This window comes from Taudactylus pleione, unplaced genomic scaffold, assembly GCF_031769625.1.
Source record: "Taudactylus pleione unplaced genomic scaffold, aTauple2 ptg000537l, whole genome shotgun sequence".
In the NCBI taxonomy this organism is placed as follows: Eukaryota; Metazoa; Chordata; class Amphibia; order Anura; family Myobatrachidae; genus Taudactylus; species Taudactylus pleione.
This window is the reverse complement of record NW_028284939.1, coordinates 6,317,688-6,325,448: the sequence shown is the minus strand read 5'-3', so window position 1 is coordinate 6,325,448 and position 7,761 is coordinate 6,317,688.

The following is a 7,761-nucleotide window of genomic DNA, read 5'->3' as shown; positions in this document are numbered from 1 at the left end:
CGAGACCCTAGGGTAGGGTCTCACTTGTCGTAAGCCCCGGAGAGCTTCTGGCTCTGTCTGAGCCGGAAGCTCTCCACTGACATCACTAGTGATGTCAGTGGGGCCTCCCCCAAACGGCAGGCGTTCCCATGGGAACGCCTCCGTTTGGGCTGCCACCCCCCCGGCCCGCCTTCTAAACGGGGCGAGCTGTCAATCAACATCAACAGCTCGCCCCCTTAGGATCGAGACCCGCTACGACCTGCGCTGTTGGTCGTAGCGGGTCTCACACATGCGCATGACGGCGCCGGCGCCGTCGTGCGCATGCTCTGTGGGGGGCCATTGACCCAGTCCGAGTGCATCGGCGCTAACGACCGGGTCTGAATGACCCCCATAATATTTGAGGTTAGCCCCTGAAAACGGGTGTTTTCGGGGCTGATAACTCAAATATACAATGATAAATGGTGAACACAGCAATACAAAAAATATTTATTACAACATATAACCAAAGGAAGCTAATAGCTCCCGGGAGTGTAAAATCAAACAGTTAACATACACGGCTCCAGAATAGCCAATACACTATTCCCATTCAAACAGAGAAATACACATACATAGTTGCAATATTGTTTCTCCAATAGAAACATAACACAGTGTGAGTATAGATCCACAGTGTAGCGATTAGCTCCAGCAGTAGGTGAAAGCACGATTATCAATTTAAAAATCCGCCTGTAATGAATCCTCCTTGAATTTAGACCAAGATAAAAGTTTATCAACACAATAACACAATAAAAGAATCAATGTGCCAGTAGTCCGACAGGATCTCAATGGGGAGGAGCCAATACATATATGCAGAAAAGTTAGTATAGCTACAAAGAGACATCCTCCTGAATGTTACTCACTGCCTGTAACTTCCACCGTTTCCAGCCACAGCCGGTGACAGGCAGAAGCTCCGGTGTTGTGCCGCTGCCAATAGGTTGTATTCACTGGACTGGATCGGCATTGGAGGAGGGGGAGCAAAAGCTCTGTGGCCACTTGCGGTGATCCGGCCAGTGAACAGCAAATAGTATCTCCAGTGAGACCACGTCGGGTCTATATCAGTGATGTGCGGTCAGGTGAGGCAGAGCCTCTCCTGTCATACTTAGGTATACTCCGGAGTTTATTGTACTAATTTTTATAGTCAAAACTCTGGAGTAAAAAGTGTATGGCAGGTGAGGCACTGCCTCCCCTGAGTACCTTTTCCGCACATCTCTGATCAAAACTCACTGAATTTCCAGCACTGTATACTGCTGCACCTTTGTATAATGCCCACATGAATCCTCGAGTTCATATATGTATCTGTACATCTGGCTCTAATACTAGCCAGTGTCTCCCCAGCCATTTACCTCACCGCACATCACTGGTCTGTATGCAGCTAGTTCTAATCCCCAGTGAGTCTTTGACAGCTGGCCAGATTAGAGACAGGGGGTGGCTTCAGCGCTTAGCGGTGCTGCCGGAGAAAAAAGGCAAGCATCTGTGAACTTCAACGCGTTTCTCCGTACATAGACGGCTTTCTCAAACTAACAGCACAATGGATAATCAAACACAGAGCATTATGTAGAGACAGGTGGCTAGCAACAAGTTGGAACAAGTAAATGGTCAGGGCAGGCGGCTAGCGAGCAAGACAGTAAACTAGCAAGGATCAGGGCTGGCAACAAGAGAGCTTACTGTAGTCAACAAAGAATCAAACAGCAGAGTCACCCTAAACAATCCAAGGCCAGGAGAATAACAGACAGATTAATCAAAAATGAGCTGGGTCAAACAGGAGCATGGCAAGAACAAAAGCAATAACAGACTGGGCACCTGTGAGTGTCACAGATCAGTATATAAAGCACCTGTGACCAATCACGGCTCAGTAATCAGTCTCCAATTAACCCAGTGAGAGACAGACGGCTGCATCTGGGAATGAGCACATGAGGAACCAGTCTGAGGAGCAGTGATAGTATGGAGACCATTATTGATCCTGTCTCTAAAGTCTGACATTACTCGTGACAAAATAAAAACATGCTCCTGATAATAAAAACGGCACTGATTTTTCTTTGTTTTCAGGAGTTAAGTGAAATATAAATGAGGCTCAGGCAAACAGTATAATGTAGGACAAGTTAAGAGGATAGAGGAATTCCATCCGCAACTAATAATGGGGTTTTGGCTGGAATTAGGTGCAATAGGTTAACAGAGATATCTCACTTACTTGTGTTTCCCCGATAACCTGATCCAGCAGATCCCACACTACCTGTAATGGTTTTGAGATGAACATCTCCACTCCTGCCCGGACAGGATTTTTGTCTGGGGATCTCCTGGTCGGGACTGCAACAGGAGGACCAGTAACCCTTTGGATGGGAGGAGTGCAGGTAAGTAAGTGAAGCTTATGCCACACAAAACTACATTCTCAGCTTAGTTGGGTAGTACTTTTTAAATTGTAGTAATGGGCTCTCGAGACCCACTGAAAGCCATCCAGCTCTCACCCTACTCCACTGCTCCATGCTCAATGTCTCGCCCTTCTGTATCACCCCTGTCTGTTTACCCTTTAGAATGTAAACTCTCATGAGCAGGGCCCTATTCCCTTATGTGCTCTTCCTACGCTTACTTACACCATCATCTTCTCCCTACTGACAATAGCACCCAACACTTGGGTTCTGCTGCCCCCTGTTGCCTATTTGAATATCATGACCGCTGATGCAACAATGTTTATACCATGTCCATATTCTGTCATGTAAGTCATTTTTTTCTTGTTTTGTTCATTCATTATATAAAGGATAATAATAATAATAATAATAATAATAATAATAATAATAATAATTAATAAGGTACCCTTGCTCATGGTTGATAACTTTACTAGTGCCAGAAATGCACTCTGGGACCCACCTTAAAAACTGAAAGAGCCAGTGTCGGACTGAGGCATAAAGGGCCGACTGGGGTACAGTGGTAGGGGGTCCATGCTTAAGGGGTGTGGTCATCCACCAGAGGGGGTGTGGCCAGCCACCACAGTTGCTTGGCTAACCATTACGCAAATCTTGGTGTGGTTTCTTTAGAAGCACACCAAAAACCAATATTTTTGGTCCTGCTCCACCAGATAACTGACCCTCTAATAGAGTAACAATGTACAATTCAGTCATAGATGGAATCATGACACCTAAAGGTGGGGGTGGAGCCCTGAGAAAGTTGGGCCAACCGGGGATTTCCCCAGTTCCCCTGTGGTCCAGTCCAAGCCTGGAAAGAGCTCACATTGGATGGGCACACTTGCCCCCCTACTTAAGGGAGGATCCATAAATGTAGGTGGAATTGCTCTTCCAAAATGATCCTCTCTGTCTTTTTCCAAAGCCCTTATACCCATAAAAACAACCCAAACATTAAGAAGCCAGCGGAGGTACAGTCCTAGCTCATCATGACTCTGCATGCAACCAGTCTTCTGAAGATGCGTGACCTGTATGCGATCTGCTGGAACCGCACCTATCTGCCTGTCTGTTCCTACATTATCCACGGGATGACGTATGAACCAGAACGCAGTAACCACCAATGTGTAACCACTGTTCGTACCATTTCTTGGCCTGATTATTGGTAGGAAATCAATCCTGCAAAATCAAATAAATGCTATTTCTCTCGTCGCCTGCCTGTGAATATGCCAGTCTTCCCCCGAGGGGTTAATTGAACGCAGCGTGTACACAATAAGCTGAGTGGGATGTAGCAGAGCCATTTGACAAGCAACATTGTCAGTAACTAATAATGCCTTAAGAAAAGCTAAGAGAAAAATCTATAATTGCTTTTCAATTAAGCTTTAGTTTATTTTATTTTTTTCCTGTGAATGTTTTGTATTTAATGCACGGGGGGCTATGTCATTCTATAGCACTTTATTCTATTCTATAGAACCTTATTCCTTGACATGCTGTACATAGGTATTCATTAAAGTGCTGCGTAGAAACCGCGGTGTGCAGCCGTTTGTGTGAGTTTGAACCGATGTGTGTAACAGTGCAGCCTATCAATTCATTGGGAATTAGTGACATTGCTGAGGCATTAGGCAGACAGACTTCTCCAGCTACTGACCCTTGAATTTACTTCTGCCAGAAGGGGCCACCAAAAGCGACCGTAGACCCTGGTGTGGCTGCTTATTCTGATTAGTGATTTTTTCAGGACAATGCGCACACTTAAAATTAGAGAGGACCACAGACCTCCTTGTTTTGGTTTTGGTTCTAAATCATCATCATCATCATCGTTTTGGCAAAACCACCCTAAGAGTTTTGGTTCGGTTTCGTTTTTGGAATTCTTTAAAAAATATTTAAAAACAGCTAAAATCATGGAACTTGGACCTAGTTTGGTTCCTATAGTATTATTAACATCAATAACATTAATTTCCTGTTATATAATTTCTGTTAATTTTGACCACCTGACAGCACAAGATATCACAAGCAGTGGCAAACGCAGGATTTGTAGAGGGGGGTTTCCAAAAAGATCCACAGTTGGTGCTAATTATTTCATTTGTGATACTGAGAAGAAAATGCAACACTAGCAAAATTGTATTATATTACTATTTCTACAGTGGTCATGTGTGTGCTGGGGAGGATGGTTTCCAGGCAGACGGAAACCCCCCTGCGTTTGCCTATGACAAGGGAGGGACTTAAATACATTCAAAAACACACTCGGAACCCCAAAGTGATACAAGCCGGGACTCTGTTTAACTCGGAACGCAGAAGTTCGGGTGTGTTCAGCATTGCAATTTGTATTGTTTTCATATTTCTAATTAAGGGGGAGATTTATCAAGCAACTGTCCTTTTTCTAGGAAAACAGTAAAATGACAGTTACAGTAGAAGCTGATTGGTTGGTACTTGATCTGTCTTCACTTTATCTCTGTCCAATACTTAGTAAATCTCTCCTTATGTTTTTTATTTTTAGAATTGGAGAGTGGAAATATTCCTGTTGACTTTCTGGGAAACGTCGGTGTTTTATCCATTGGATTGTTTGATAGTAACTAATCCCCATCTTGGCGTTGATCTATCAGTGATCTGGAATTCATAAACATCTGTTCCCCCCATTCTCACCTCAGAAGGAAAATTGCACCCAGTGTATGGAATAAAGTAATTCCCCAGAATGCTTTGCTGCAGCGACAACGATTCATTAATCATCCTGGAACCAGCTACTAGAAATTACGGGTCTCCTGTAAAATAGCTCTTGTCACGTTGTGTGTCGTTACGTCCCTGAGTAGCAGTCGGGGTTTGGAGTGTGGACAGTAGTGTGTGTCATACGTGTAAGTAATCTCATTTAAAAACAACGGCATAAAAGATTCATCACAGACATGTTTTTTTTTTTATTTTTAATTCTCTACAATGCGAAGAAAAATTTTCATATAATTGTCACTTTCATTCCCACAAATTATTTTCATGTCAACGTCATTTCCACTGATTAGATAACTAATGAAAAGCTTTGTATAGAGATGACAAAACGAAATCTTTATTTTTAGAGAATTTTTCAAAACTGGTCCTGGAAACGGATCTGGCGAGAGCATTGCCTTCATTGTCCGTTTGGTAGCTCTTGTGTACATCACAATGCGCTGGTACTGTACCTGATCTTATCATCCATGCAATGCGCTAAGTGCTCCTGCCTCTCCTGCCCGTCCCTAGTTAAACCTCTGATGACAGGGTGGAACTTTGAATCAGGTTGGGTCCGCAATCCCGTCGCTGATAATGCCGGTGGTCAGAATCCCAGCAGCGTAATCCAGACAGTGGGAATCCCGACGCATGCAAGTAAGTACGTTTTCTAACCAGTGGCGTCCCTTCCTCCACTGGTGCGGGGAGTGACGCCGAAAAAGGGGCGTGGCATCGCAGGAAGGAGGCGTGACCTTGTGGGAAGGGACGTGGCCTCGCGGCCTGAACCCCGTCCCGTTCTTTTTACCAGGGGTCCGAGCAGGGGGTGCAGGAGGTGCGGACTCCCCTGTCCTGTGTGCGGTGCTGGCTCCCTCACAGTGTCAGGATCCGAGTGCTGCACTTAGGCGGAGTCTGCGCCTCTTGGTGTCACCCCTCGGCGGGTGACACCAGGGTGCACCCCCCTTGTGACGCCACTGATCCTAACTCTTCCCCTACCCATAACCCACCTTTCCCCGCTGCCTAACCCTCCTCTTCATGGCTTAAGCTTAAGCCTAACCCCCTACCCCCCCCCCCGCAGCCTGACCCTAACTCTCCCCTCCCGCAGCCTGACCCTAGCTCTCCCCTCCCGCAGCCTGACCCTAACTCTCCCCTCCCGCAGCCTGACCCTAGCTCTCCTCCTAGTGCCTAACCCTAACCGTATACCTAACACTAACACTCACTGCCGGGATTGCAGCAGTCGGGATTCTGGAGCCGGTATTCTGGCCACCGGGGTTGTCTGCGCCGGGATAATGACTATTTGTCTGACCAGAGCTTACATCATATATAATGTTTTTAAATGCTTAACTTTAATATATATTATCTTGCAAAGTCCAGTAAATAAGAAGAAGAATTTTGTACAGGAATTGTATAGTACACTTGGGGCCTGGTTCTTAATATGCAATGCCGATATCCATAGTATTGAGCCAGTATTTGCTACTGCGCATGCATGAAAATTCCTGAACTCATATGGCGCATGCGTTACACTTTGTGTACGCACAGAGCCGCAGTTGCGATTATCACAGTATCACAAGTGTATTAGAAATGTGCTGTGCGTTCCTGGGAGGTGGCTATTCAGACGCACGGAAAATGTCCGTCTTATGGGTGTGTTATGGGCGTGTTATGGAAGAGTTACGGGGGCATGTTGCAATGTACACAGACGCTTAATCGCTCACATACGCTCACATACGAGGCCATACTGTGACGGAAAATCTGCACCTGCCATGGGCCTGGTGCAAGTTTGGATGTTGCCACCCATGGCCCCTGTACTTGCACAGTGACGCGCACGCTTGTACACCAGGGGAAGGGCTTTTGCTATCATTAACATAATGTCGCAGAACCCCACTATGGCAAAAGTGGTTGCAGCAGTGCGTGACCCAATCAGGACCTTGGTCACTATGTTTCCAGGGATGCAACATTCCAGGTGCAGAGCTTAAACCCTTGGAATGTCCTTGGAAATGGAATCGGTATGTAATGCCGACGGCTGTTTAGCTGCCGGATCAAGTACCGACAGCGGCAGCCATATGGGTCGGAATCCCGACAGCATCAGGTACGTAATCTAACCCTCCCTTAGGGGTGCCTAACCCTAACCTCCCCGATTAGTGCCTAACCCTAACCTACCCCCATTAGTGCCTAACCCTAACCTCCCCCCTTAGTGCCTAACCCTAACCTCCCCCCGTTAGTGCCTAAACCTAACCCCCCCTACCCGCACCCTAACCCCCCTGGGGGGGTACCTAAACCTAACCCCCCCCTTGTGGTTCCCAATCCTAATCCCCCCTTTCCCTATCCTAACCCTCCCAGAGGGGTGCCTAACTCTAAGTCCCCCCGGGGGGTCTCTAACGCTAAGTCCCCCCCACGGCTACACGCTAAGACACCCGGCTTACCTTCGTTCGGTAAGCCGGATGTTGGGATTTAGAAGTGGGGCTAATGACAGGCGTCAGGATTTCAATGCCTATCTTTAGTCCCATGACGGGATGTGGCTGTCGGGGTATCCTAACTACATCCCCTCGGAAACTTGGGACAGGCCTCCCCTCGGAAACATGGGACAGGCCATATATATGAACCATCCCGGGTTCTTCTCTTCCTGCAAACTCCTGCTGCTCTTATGCCACATTACTAAAAACTTTCAGCAATTTCA